This window comes from Gekko japonicus, unplaced genomic scaffold (genome assembly GCF_001447785.1).
Source record: "Gekko japonicus isolate JY-2015 unplaced genomic scaffold, Gekko_japonicus_V1.1 scaffold494, whole genome shotgun sequence".
Taxonomy (NCBI): Eukaryota; Metazoa; Chordata; class Lepidosauria; order Squamata; family Gekkonidae; genus Gekko; species Gekko japonicus.
This window is the reverse complement of record NW_015171518.1, coordinates 477026-489755: the sequence shown is the minus strand read 5'-3', so window position 1 is coordinate 489755 and position 12730 is coordinate 477026. Positions and strand designations below refer to the sequence as shown.

Here is a 12730-nt window from a genome sequence, read left to right as displayed (position 1 = left end):
ACAAATCTAGAGGCTGCATTATCTGATAACATAGTTCAGGCTATGAACACAAGCCCTGGTGTGACAAGTTTGGAAAATTTTATAAGTGCACTCTTCTAGATAAAAGCATTTAGACATTTGAAAACACAGGGCTATGGTCACCGTGTGCAAGCTTTACTGCCTGGGAACAGGTGCAAGTTAGGGAGGGGGATGGAGAAGGGGGTATACGTCTGCTCCAAACATGAAGCCCAGCAGAAATTAGTGAATATGAAAGCACTTTTTAACACGAAGACTTTCCACAGCTACTAAATATGTGACCATAAGTATAAGTGACACAGTTAGATTTGAACACCCCCATACCATGCAGATGGGGCTGTCAATATAATCCTGATGAGAGAAAGTGAAATGTGCACTTATAAACATGGCATTAATTTGGTTGCCAAGGTTCAAAAGTTCAGAAATCTCAAATTATTGCTTATGCAATTTCAACTAATTTTTTTGGGGAAATATCTGTTTGCATGAATGGCAGAAAGGTTTATAGGTTTTTTGTTTTACAGAAGAATTTTTCTTGCTAATTTCCAGTCTTTTGTTGGCCTTGATTAGCTTTAACCACCACCTTCCCCATGCATTGTGAGGAACATGTTTTTTCATGCATGTTTTATAAAAGTTCAGAAAAGAACAATTCAAGCAATTCATTTCTGTGTCCAGTCTTAGTTTATAACTTTAATATAATTGAAGAGTTTATGATTTACAGAACACCACTAAAATACATAAACAAGAAAACAATGTACGTGGAAAACTAAAACTAGACTATATCCTTCTGTCTTAGTAATCATCTTATATCACGTACATACACAGAAGTACACAAATGACAGCTAAATTACACACTCCTGAATATGAGCTCTCAGACACCTTCATGCCCACATTATGACCAACATTATAGACAGCTTCACTTCTTTAATTTTGTTTTAAAAATCTGGAATGTCATACCAGTACCACAACCCAAGTGAACCAATGACATGAATATCTGTGATGATTTAACGTGAAAATCACCTCAACATAAAAGTATCATGCGTGCATCTACAATACTTCAATAGCCTTGGATAATGTAAGGGAAATGTGGATCAATGCTCCCTCTAAGCTGTGGAGTTCTGTGAGCAAAAATTCTACTTTGTGAACTACTGGCATTAAAGTTGTGAGCGAGCGATTTGGCTACTGCATAAATTAGTTTGCTCTGGAGCCATCCTTCCCTGAGCTAAGACAAAAATGTGTGAGCTGGAGGCTAAAAAAACTGTGAGCTAGCTCACACTAACTCAGCTTAGAGGGAACACTGATGTGGATCCAACATCAAAGGTGGGGGGGGGCAAGGCTGGATGTTCACACATACTCTGTGAATCATCACGGAGCAACAATAGTGGGAGAGGGAGACATACAGTGTGCATGTTTTCAATTAACCCCATGAGCGTCAGTACAATCCTAAACTGAGTTACACTCTTCTAAATCCACTGAAGTCGATGGACTTAGAAGATTGTAACTCTGGTTAGGATTGCACTGTGAGCCACCTTCATATTCTCTGCACAGTCTGCTTCTTTTCTGCAGGGTGATACCAGATGGGCAGCTGAAAAACAGGAATTCTCTCCAGAAGAATATTCATTGGCTTACGACTCCTTGTACACTAAGTACACAAGGACTAGGAAATAAGGAGCTATGGATGATAGCCAGATGCTGAATATTCACTGCCCCTCCCCTAAGCCCAGTTCACAGAACTGGCCACCACTACTCACTCAGGAAGTCAGGGTAGAGAGCTGACCAAGATACCATTTGATTCAGGCTATCCCTCTCGAGAAGGTGATAGTTGTAATGGAACCAAATGACACTATCCACTCTAAGTTCATGAAGCCCCCGATGCTGAATGCAATTTTAAAACTCCAGTACAGTATCCTACTGTACATGAAGATACACATGCTGGATCAGGTCAAAACCTGCTTCTGCATATTAATTAACCACTCTAGCAACAGCAAACTCTGCTCAAGGTGAAGATGACAACATAACACAACATATTTCATGAACGGGGGGAGGGCACTCAAAAGCACACTAAATTTCTTCCTACCTAGTCTTTTGCAAAACTCATGGGGAAAATAGGGCAAACCTACCAGTTTACATTCCTTATGGGTAAGATTCTTACACTCTGCTTTGGTGAATGCATATGCAGTACCGTGAATAAAACAGGCAGCTGTCCAAATCAGATTCCTTTCCTGCATGTGCTCTGTCTTGCCAAAATACTGAGACTGATTTATTTATCAAAAACATTTCTATCCCATCTTATCTCCTCGTACTCAGGGCAAAAATATTTCAGTAACCAAGTTTCAAGGTCATAAATGTGAGGATCACACCTCATGATTCTTCTATGGCAACAAGACTGGAACACTAGCAAGACATTATTTTAGCAACAGTTCTTGAAAATAGCCCTGCAATACATCTTTAATTTCTATTATCTTCTGTTCTCATACTGCCTTTTATGGGATAGCTACCAAACACCATGTGAATTACTTAAATTCTAGAAGGCGCTTTGCTCTTGAGATTACATTTTAACACTACTGAAGTACTTAGCTTTCCTGTAAGGTAAACGTGATTTTGAGATAATTTATTTTGCAAGCTGGAACAGAACAACAAGAAAATTCAGTTTGACAGGCTGATCACAGCATCTGCCCTATTACCTCACCAGATCAGGTTTAAATGCCAGCACCTTAATTTAAGGATGAGCACTGAGACACAAACAAGATGCTTTCCTTCACCATAAAGGGGGGGGGGGGGGGTGTTGGTGGTTTCTCTGCCATATCTTCCATTATTAGAAAACCAAGATTTACCATTCACACCATGAAGCAAATGTCTGATCGACCACCATTTGCAGAAAGTCACAAAACACAGCTTATGAAAGAAACCAAAAAGCTTAACTAAAATAAAATTCAGAATACTTATACGATTTTTTATTTATACTTGACATCAATGATATAAAACAGAATATGCTAAGACAGCATTAGCTGTACTATGCATTTTTGTTCTACTGAAAACTGCCATGATGGGAAACACTGCACTGTAATACTTAAAAGACTAAATCACCATTTACTATAATTTAAAATCGTCATTCATTATGATTTACTATAGAACTCCGTAACAGCTATATTACTGGAAAAAAACCAAAACTAAAAACAACCCACCCTCATTGTCAATATATGGTATGACTATAATTTTGTAGATGATCATTTATATGAACAGGCAGCCGAACTCTTGATTAAAAACTATAACATTAACAATAATGAAATGACTTACCATTCATGTTGAAAGGCTAGTTTTTGGAAACATGTTGTTAATAATATTTGTCCAATAAAGGGATTATTTAATCTCTAGAGTAGAAGCATTGTCTCTATAAACACAGCCACTAGAACTGGAAGACAAGCAGATCCAGGAGCTTCATTCAGGCAGTTTGAGATATGAAAAGTATCCAATAAAAATGCCAACGGTGAATAGCAGATCAATATTCAGGACATGAATAGTGATGCTCATGAATGACTTGTGTTTGAGCTTTCATTACCTACACACATTTAAAGAAACTCAAAATGGCAGAGAAACACGCACGCATGCCAGGATGTTTTAAGATGTTCTCAATTATATCAAGCACTGCTTGTTTCCATAGCAACCTTAGAGGAGAATTATCGGTTGACTCGTACCCAGCCAGCAGGTTTTCTTAAAGCTTTAAAATTGTTCCATGTACACACCATCTCTCCCCACATTTTGTAAATTATTTTTTCTGATACAGTATTTCTTGCCATGCACACAGCTTGGAATTTTCTAGCAGAAGCTCTGTAATGTATCAAATGTTTGGCAACTACTTCTAGAGCATAACTTTTGTCCATTATAACTGTGTCACTACAGAGTCAACCAAAAATGCTTAGTATATTTGATAATACATTACTAGCCATTTTATAGGGCTCTGGCAAAGAAGCTGCAAAATAAAATGATAATTTAATGCACATTATGCACAGTGTTTTGTGCTTGTCACATTAGTAACACTGTAAAATATGGCTCCATTCTCATTTATAAACAGAAAATAAAGTAATCCTCCCAGTGCCATTGATAAAACTATGGCTGATCTGAAACTTGAACACAAATCGGCGAAGCAGCAAATCAAATATTGGCCAAGTACATACACACTTAACAAGTTAATGCTAACCATAGTTTGTCTGGGTGCTGGTTATGATCCCAAAGAGAAAAACACTCAAGTTTACTGAACTATGCCTTGCAACAACTCAAGTGGGTTACAGATGCGTGGAAAGTGCTTTAATCATCGCCCAGTCAGTGTACACATAATAACACTTAAACAATGTAAGTGTACCTCATGGATGACAAACCTACTTTTGCATCATACTTTGCAGCCAACATTCAACCATAGTTTAGACCACGGGTGTCAAACCTAAGGCCTGGGGGCTGGAACAGGCCCGTCCAGGGCTCTTACCCGGCCCGCAAGCAACGGGTATGTATGGAAATGTAAGGTCTTCCCCATTTTATGGTAACCCTTGGGGAAAAAACCCTAGTCTTGCATGTGATTAAATACATTTATTGGGGCTTCTGTGGGTTCCCCAGTAAATCTATTGCTTTCACTGCTGGGAATCAATTACTTTTGTTTGTATTTTGAGTAAAAATAATATTGTTAATTGGGTTCGCCTGTGTCCTTTATAAAGTTTATATCTCCGGTAAAGGTAAAGGTAAAGGTTCCCTTGCTCGAAAGCCAGTCGAATCCGACTCTAGGGTTGCGGTGCTCATCTCCGTTTCAAAGCCGAAGAGCTAGCGCTGTCTGAAGACGTTTCCATGGTCATGTGGCCGGCATGACTAAACACCAAGGCGCACGGAACGCTGTTACCTTCCCACCGAAGTGGTACCTATTTATCTACTTGCAATTTCTTGCTTTCGAACTGCTAGGTTGGCAGGAGCTGGAACTAGAGACAGGAGCTCACCCCGTCTTGCGGCACCCGGGTCTTGAACTGCTGAACTACTGACCTTCTACAGCCTGCAGTTCAGCGTCTTAACCACTTGAGCCACCACAGCTCCGGTACCTGGCATTATATTTTATGGCACACATGGCCCGGCCAGACAAAGTGACATTTATGTCAGATCCGGCCCTCATAACAAATGAGTTTGATACCTCTGGTTTAGACAATCAGTAATATTAATGATAGAATTGAAACATAGTTTGATTTCTTGAACTATGTTTGCAAAGAGCTACTATGCAAGAATTAAACAGTAGACCTGATGAATCAGATAGAGACCTATCTGGTCCAGCATCCTCTTTCTACACACTAGCCAGCTAGGTGCACTAGACAACTAAAAACGTGATGCCTGTGTGATAAAGATCTTAAATTAAGCATCAATCTAGCAAGCACATTACTAGGCTTTGTGAACTGAGGCATACTGTATGAAGACCCTACTTCTATAAAACTGACGGACATACGCTTCCATGTATTCCATACTCAGATACACAGAGAATAAATGGGGGCCGTATGTCACAGTAAAATGTATTTATTTACAAAATTTATACCCTGCCTTTCTGCCCTCATCAGGGCCACCATGGCAGCCAACAGATTAAAAACATAATACAGTGTGGTTGTTGTAGATTTTCGGGGCTGTATGGCCGTGGTCTTGGCATTGTAGGACCTGACGTTTCGCCAGCAGCTGTGACTGGCATCCTCAGAGGTATAACACAGAAAGATGGAGTGATATATTATACTGCACTGTAAATAAGTCAGCTTATTTATTCCAAAATTTTCTGTCACCTCTCCAGGAAACTGGCCTGAGGCAGTGCCTAAGAAGAAAGTAGTGTAGGCATCAGATGAGCCTCAAGGCGAAGGGCATCCCACAGGTGAGTTTGTCACCACTGAAAAAACCCTGTTGCTGGCTGACCCCTCCGCAGCTCTGAAGGCCAGGCCACACAGAGCAGGACTTGCGAGAAGGCAATCTTAGCAGACAGAAAAGACAGCATGGGAGGAAGGAGTCCTTCAAGTATCCTAGTCTCAAGCCATTTAGGGCCTTAAAGGCACTCTGAATTGTGCCCAGAAACAGATGAGCAGCCAGTGCATATCCTTCTGCACTAGGGTGAGACCAGCCCTGCATTCCACCCATCAGTAGTCTGACTGCCACATTTTGAACCAACTGGCACTTCCAATCTTCCAAGTCTCAACGGCAGCTCTACATATTACAGTAATCTAATCTGGATGTAACCAGAGCATGGATGATCATGGCCAGATACCTATAGAAATAGCTCTCTTTCTGTTCTGCATACAGAGTACACCAAAGAGTATGTTAATTTCTCCACCCTTTGTGGAAGCCTAAAGAAGAAAACAAACATTTTATTCTTATTTTCTTTTATTCTTGGGTGAAATGAGCTAAATGCTCCCCCCTCCTGTTTTTTACTGTGCTATTCCCTAACACATTTTAATCTTAATCAGACTCTGATACTGGAAGTAAGCCTCAATTGAAGAAAAATGCTTCAAGCCGTAGAACACAGCAAGATAAGCCACAGGAGGGGACAGTATTCAGCCCCCCTCCTTGCATATTACATTTTATTTTTAAAATATATCCCCGTTCCTGCTTTATTTACACATGAATGGGAAGTTGTCTTTTTGATCTCTAATATGGCTAATAACAGCTTGAGAGGATCCATTTTGGGGTGAAATAATGTGTGTGTTGGGAAGGAAAGTTTAATCCCCTTCTTCAACTGTTTTATTCTTTTCTTTCCTGGCAGTAGTGCACACACATTGAAGTGTCAGACATTGCCTGGTATCTGGAGGCATTTGCCTTCAATACTCTCCTAAATTCATTAATAGTCAAATAGTATATAGTACTTTGCATATAGTACTACCAGCATATTGTACTTTGACTTTTAAGTTGGTACAGCAAAAAAGAATTATGAGCAATCCCACCCCCCATGTTGTAATTTCAGTAACAGCTGATACGGAATTAACTTTGAAGCCCTTGAACACAAAAGAACATTTCAAAGCTTTTAAAACATATTAAAAGAAGACAGTCTGATAAATCTGGCATGAGTAACTTAAAAAAGATACAAAAATTTGCCATTCTAGGAAGTACGTCCCACAGAACTCAGTGGGACACTTCAAAGCACTCATGCATAGAGTTGAGTGACACAGCATTTTTAAAAAAATAAATAAATAAAACCCTAGAACTGGCCTCTCTGATTAAATCTGTAGCACAAAAAGAGAGAGAGAGAGAGAGAGAGAGAAAAGAACCTGCCAGGTTTTTTTGTTTGCTTACATAGAAACAATCTCTGAAGTTATGGCTTGGTAATGCAAAGACAAAAGACTGGCTCAGATGTACCAGGAAACCCACTCTAAGGAGGAGAAAACTATGTATACCACCCTTAGCTTCTCCTAGAAAAGTGGGATAAAAACACACAAAAATATCATTACAATGGGACCCCCTCATTTCTACAGGAGTATACCGCATACCATGCAGTTCTGGGCAGGTTTACATCGGGACCACACAGCATAGCATTCAGACAAGAATAAAAGAACATGAAAGACACAGCAGACTGGGCCAACCTGAAAAATTAGCAGTGGCTGAACATAGCCTAACTCAAACAGGACACAGTATCTTATTCCAAGACACTGAAAAGCTGGACAACACATCCAATTACCATGTCAGATTACACAGGGAAGTCATTGAAATTCATAAACATAAACACAATTTCAACAGGAAAGAAGAGAGTTTAAGAATAAATAGGGCATGGTTTCCTGTCCTGAAAAACACAAAAGGCTCTACATCTGACAATAGCACTACAGATAAGATTAGAATTTCAACAGCCAATCCATATGCAAAAGAACCTCCTCAGGAAAGCTCCTCCATTAACACGTTACAGCCTGGGGAACTCCTACAAGATAATGACTCAGCCCTACCCCACCTTCCTGAGTAGATATAAATTACCTGCCTACCATTTTTCTTCTCACCTTGACACAGAGAGTACGCCATCTTTCTGTGTTATACCTCTGAGGATGCCAGTCACAGCTGCTGATGAAACATCAGGTCCTACAATGCCAAGACTACAGCCATATAGTCCAGAATATCTACAACAACTAATGAACTCTGGCTGTGAAAGCCTTCGACAACCAAAGGGTTCAATAAATAATGGAAATAAGAGCAGAGATAGTGGAAATCATTGCCAAATTCCTTTCACAATACAAAGATTTGAGAGGAATAGTTATTTACTGTAACTATGTTGGATAAATAATCCCCTAAAATTAAGCTTCTCCAACACTAACAATGCAACCCCAAAAAGAATCACCATTCACTGAAGTCAATGGTCTTAGAAGGGTGTAACGATTCAGTATTGCACTGTATTGCTATTCAACATGAAAGTTTTCTCCATATTGGAAAAAACCCAGGAAAAGTTGAAGGGAGCAGGGAATGAGAAAGATGCAGCATGAGATGGATTGTCTCAGTCAAGGAAACCACAACCCTCCGTTTGAAAGACATAAGCAAAACTGTTAACAATAGGGTTCATTTATTTATAGGGTCACCATAAATCGAAAGCTACTTCACTGTACTTAACACACACAAAAGAACTGAATTTAAACTGATAACATCAACCAGCCTTTATTTGTGGGCCATCTTCCTATAGTAAACAAATCTACTTCTAGACTTTGTTACTACATTCACATTTAACCTTCTTTCTATAATGGACAACAAGATTTTAAAGCCAACTTGTGATATTCCAATTAATCTCTTTAATCTAGCCGTAAATTTAATGGATGCTCTTTCCTTTTTATTATTAATTGGCTCCTCAGAATGTTTTAATTTTTTACAAACTTAACTTATTACTTTAGATAAATGTGTTGGTTCATCTTCTTCATTAGATTTAGCTCCTTTGTTACTCTTTCATGTTCCCATGATTTTAAAAAATCAGTAATTTCTTTCAAATATTCCAGCTAATCTACATCCATAGGAAAGTGATCTGTTCTCCAACATGGTTTTCAGTCCAAACAAGTTAAACAATATTCTCATCAAGAGTTCTCTTGGAATACAAACACCCCATTACACCTTAAAGAACTCTTAGGGTATCAATTTTCAATTAACTCCAATGATTAAAATATAACTGACTAATTATTCTTCCAATAGCCATGAAGTCATAAGCATAGAATAATATCCTTTAAGGATTACAAGTTTTCTACATACAGTTTAATATAACAGCCAGTTAAGGCATAATAATCAGCAATATCCTTTAGCAGCAAACCTTCTATATGCACATTTTTACTTCATTAAATATTTGATAAAGTACAGTGCCTAGAAATGTCCTCTAACAGCTGGTTCATTATTTCTGCCTTACAATGATTTTAAGCAATTAACCGAACAAACAATTCAACAAAAGCTTTTAGCACTAATCCCTCTTTTAACTCATACTGTCAATGAAGTGCAATGTTTTTAAACTGTTGATCCCAGTCATGTTAAACATGCAGTAGATTCAGACAGGTAAGGAGGTAGAGTAATCAGCAGTTTCTTTAACAGGTACATTTATAATTCATTCAAATTATTAATGAAACAAAATTATCTGATAAATTACTTAACACAATCCTGTGAAATATTTTGTCTCTTATAACCACCACTGCAAAGTTAAGCACCGTTCCATCTCCATACTTCCCAAAGGAAGTGTTTCAGCTGTGTATTAAGGGTCTCCACACTGTTGCCATGCAGCCACTTTAGATGGCATATTAAAGACTCTTTTAATATCACTGCCTTGCTGTACTGCAAAGAGTGTGTGCCAGCGCAATGGACAGAGCTGTGGTCCTAAAAGAAATTACCTATGCTGAACTGTGGAGTGCACACTGTGGCCAAGGGGAGCCTTGTGCCTAAGAAGTATGCCAAACCAGATGTGGACCTGGGACTACAGAAGCTTTCTGCCACTGAATCTCTGCATCTACCCCCAAGCACCAGGATGGATACCAAGAGCGCTGACTCCATACGTGCAGAGACAGCAACAGACTCGAGACAGAAGCCATGAGAGAACCTCCTCTCTATCACACAGCACCCCCCCATGTGTTAGCTTCGCCTGGAAAGTAACATTCCTCTTCCTCCTGAGTCAACCTAAGACAAACTATCGTACCCAGCTACAGACAAAAGGGGGGTCACGGTGTCTCAGAGGTTAACACAATAAGCTGCAGACCAGAAGGTCTGTAGATTGGCAGTTTGAGACCCTAGTGCTGTGTGATGGAGTGAGCGCCCGTCTCTGGCCCCAGCTCCTGCCAATCTAGCAGTTCGAAAGCAAGAAATTGCAAGTAGATAAATAGGTACCACTTCGGTGGGAAGGTAACAGTGTTCTGTGTACCTTGGCATTTAGTCATGCCAGCCACATGACCACAGAAACGTCTTTGGACAGCGCTGGCTCTTTGGCTTGGAAATGGAGATGAGCACTGCCCCCTAGAGTCGGATTTGACTGGCTTTCGAGAGCAAGGGAAACCTTCACCTTTACAGACAAAAGGAGCCAAAAGGCTTTTCTGCCACCCATCCATATAATGCCACTGTCAAGCATTGGACCCTCAATACGAAGCTCCAGACCTGCTATGTGATTGGATCTCTTTGTTCTCTCCTTTGTCTCCCCTCCTTCCCCCAGAGGTGTCACTCCCTGCCAACATCAGTTTCCAATTTCCCAATGATTAATCACTTTATGTCCCATCCAGAGTATATTTCTTTCTAGTATTTCCTGGGAACCAGGTGACCACATGGTCATAGCCTCAGGTCACATTTTAGGTACTCCCTGAGCTCCCTGAGCTCTCTCTCTTGCTTCTTCCTCTCCTAACCCCATCCTATCTTGTTGGTTCCAAATCCAGGCCTGTTTGGAATCAGTCCACGGGTATTGCGGGTCAACTCACGATCCCTTTTTCCTTCTTGTGTTCCATTTTTTCCTGCATGATCTACTTGTCTTATGGGAAAGGTAAAGTATCACCCATCAACAACATTTCCTGCTGGAACTTCCGGTTTATGGCGGCATGCAGGCAGACACATCTCCCAGACATCCCGGGGATGAAAACTGCACACCAGCGTGTGGGAGGGGGTCTGACGGGTCACGACCCCCCCGGAGCCTTGGTAAAAGGCTCCCAGCCAGGGGGCTTTTGAGGTGCGACCTCTTCGATGGCCGAAAGCCGGAGAATTGAGGCGCCCCTCCGCCCTGAAGGTCCTGCCACTGAGTGACCGCATGGTATGAGTGCTGCTGACTGGGACAAGCGTTGGAGATCAGGCGAAATAAATGATGACGAGCGAGGTCGAATGGCCAACAACAAACTGTGAGTCGGGTTGAAGCGAGCATGAAGATATAAAAAGAAGCTGTCCCCCTAAAGAGCGACGAGAAAGCGAGCGGGGGAGGGGGTCTGACCACTATTTCCCCAGGCAGATTATTTTTCTTGATGTACGATGAATAGGACCTGTAGACCACATCCATCTGACTCCCATATACATAGATTATGATCCCATAGTTTATGCCTATTGCCATTTAAGATTCACAATTCCCCAAACTTATTAATCAAACAAGGCAATTTGGCTAACAACACACCGGAAGGAAAAGTCTATGCAGGATAAAGCTGCCAACCATATCTATATTAAAAGGAATCTATTAGAATTATCTCAGCCTTACTTGCTCCTCAACCAAGTTTCTAATACTAGTCTCATGTGAAATACAATGCTGGACCATATAGACCTGGTCTGGTCCAGCAATACACTTTATGTTCTTATGATGGGGGTCTTCCTTGGGTGCATGCTTCTGGCCATTTCTGTCTCTCCTGTTAAGGTGACAAAATATTTCACAGCTGCACCTGGGAAATGGATCCCTCAAACTGCAAGGAAAGGCTGCCAACCACCACAGCATTTTCCAGTTAGAAATGGTGCCTGCAAGAAACATCACTCCACACCTTAAATTCCTGAACCAGGGTTCACTGTTATATCTCAAGCCAAACCAATGCTTCAAAAATTGGTCAAAATAATCCATCAATTTGTCTAACTCTCAATGTAGCCCCATCTGTGCACACTTAAAACCAGAGACTGGGGCCACAGAATGAGAAGACAGAACTTTCTACGAACCTGAGAAAAGCTCGTAGGTTTGCAGGGAAAAAATATGAAATGTAAAGGGGTTCCCTCCCTCCCCCAAATGATTGAAGCAACACTTGTAACCTTCAGAAACGAATGCCTTCAGTGGCCGTTACTAGTAACCACAAGAATACTGCTAGCGTTCAAGGCTTGGTTTCCATCAGTAAAAGGCAGGGGGAGGGGCAGGGCCCTTTCTAAGGCTATTCTGGCTCACAAGCAATCACTGCCAGATTTGCTATCACCTAACTTGCAGAACTCTGCCAGGCCTGGCTGCTTGCTACTGTTCAACAGTAGCCACCTCACAAAAGCAAGTGTGGTGTAGTTTCAAACTAGGAACTGGGAGACCCAGATTTGACTCCCCACTCTAACATGGAAGCTCACTGGGTGATCTTTGGGGCAGTCATACACACTCAACCTAACCTACCTCAGAGGGCTGCTGTGAGGATACAACAGAGGAGAGGCGAATGATGTAAGCAACTTTTTGGTCCCCACTGAGAAGGTGGAGTGCAAATGAGGTAAATAATTATAACTGAAGATGTGGGGCAGATAAAAGGTAGGTTGGGTGGTGAGTGAGAAGGAAAGAAGGAATCAGGGAAAGGGGAAACAATGGGGG

General features: G+C 40.9%; 1 protein-coding gene across 3 annotated transcripts in view; it reads right to left on the bottom strand.

The window, feature by feature from the left end:
- Positions 1 to 12730, bottom strand: part of PRKACB (protein kinase, cAMP-dependent, beta catalytic subunit) — a 101239-nt gene that overhangs the window by 41836 nt on the left and 46673 nt on the right. The window lies entirely within an intron of this gene.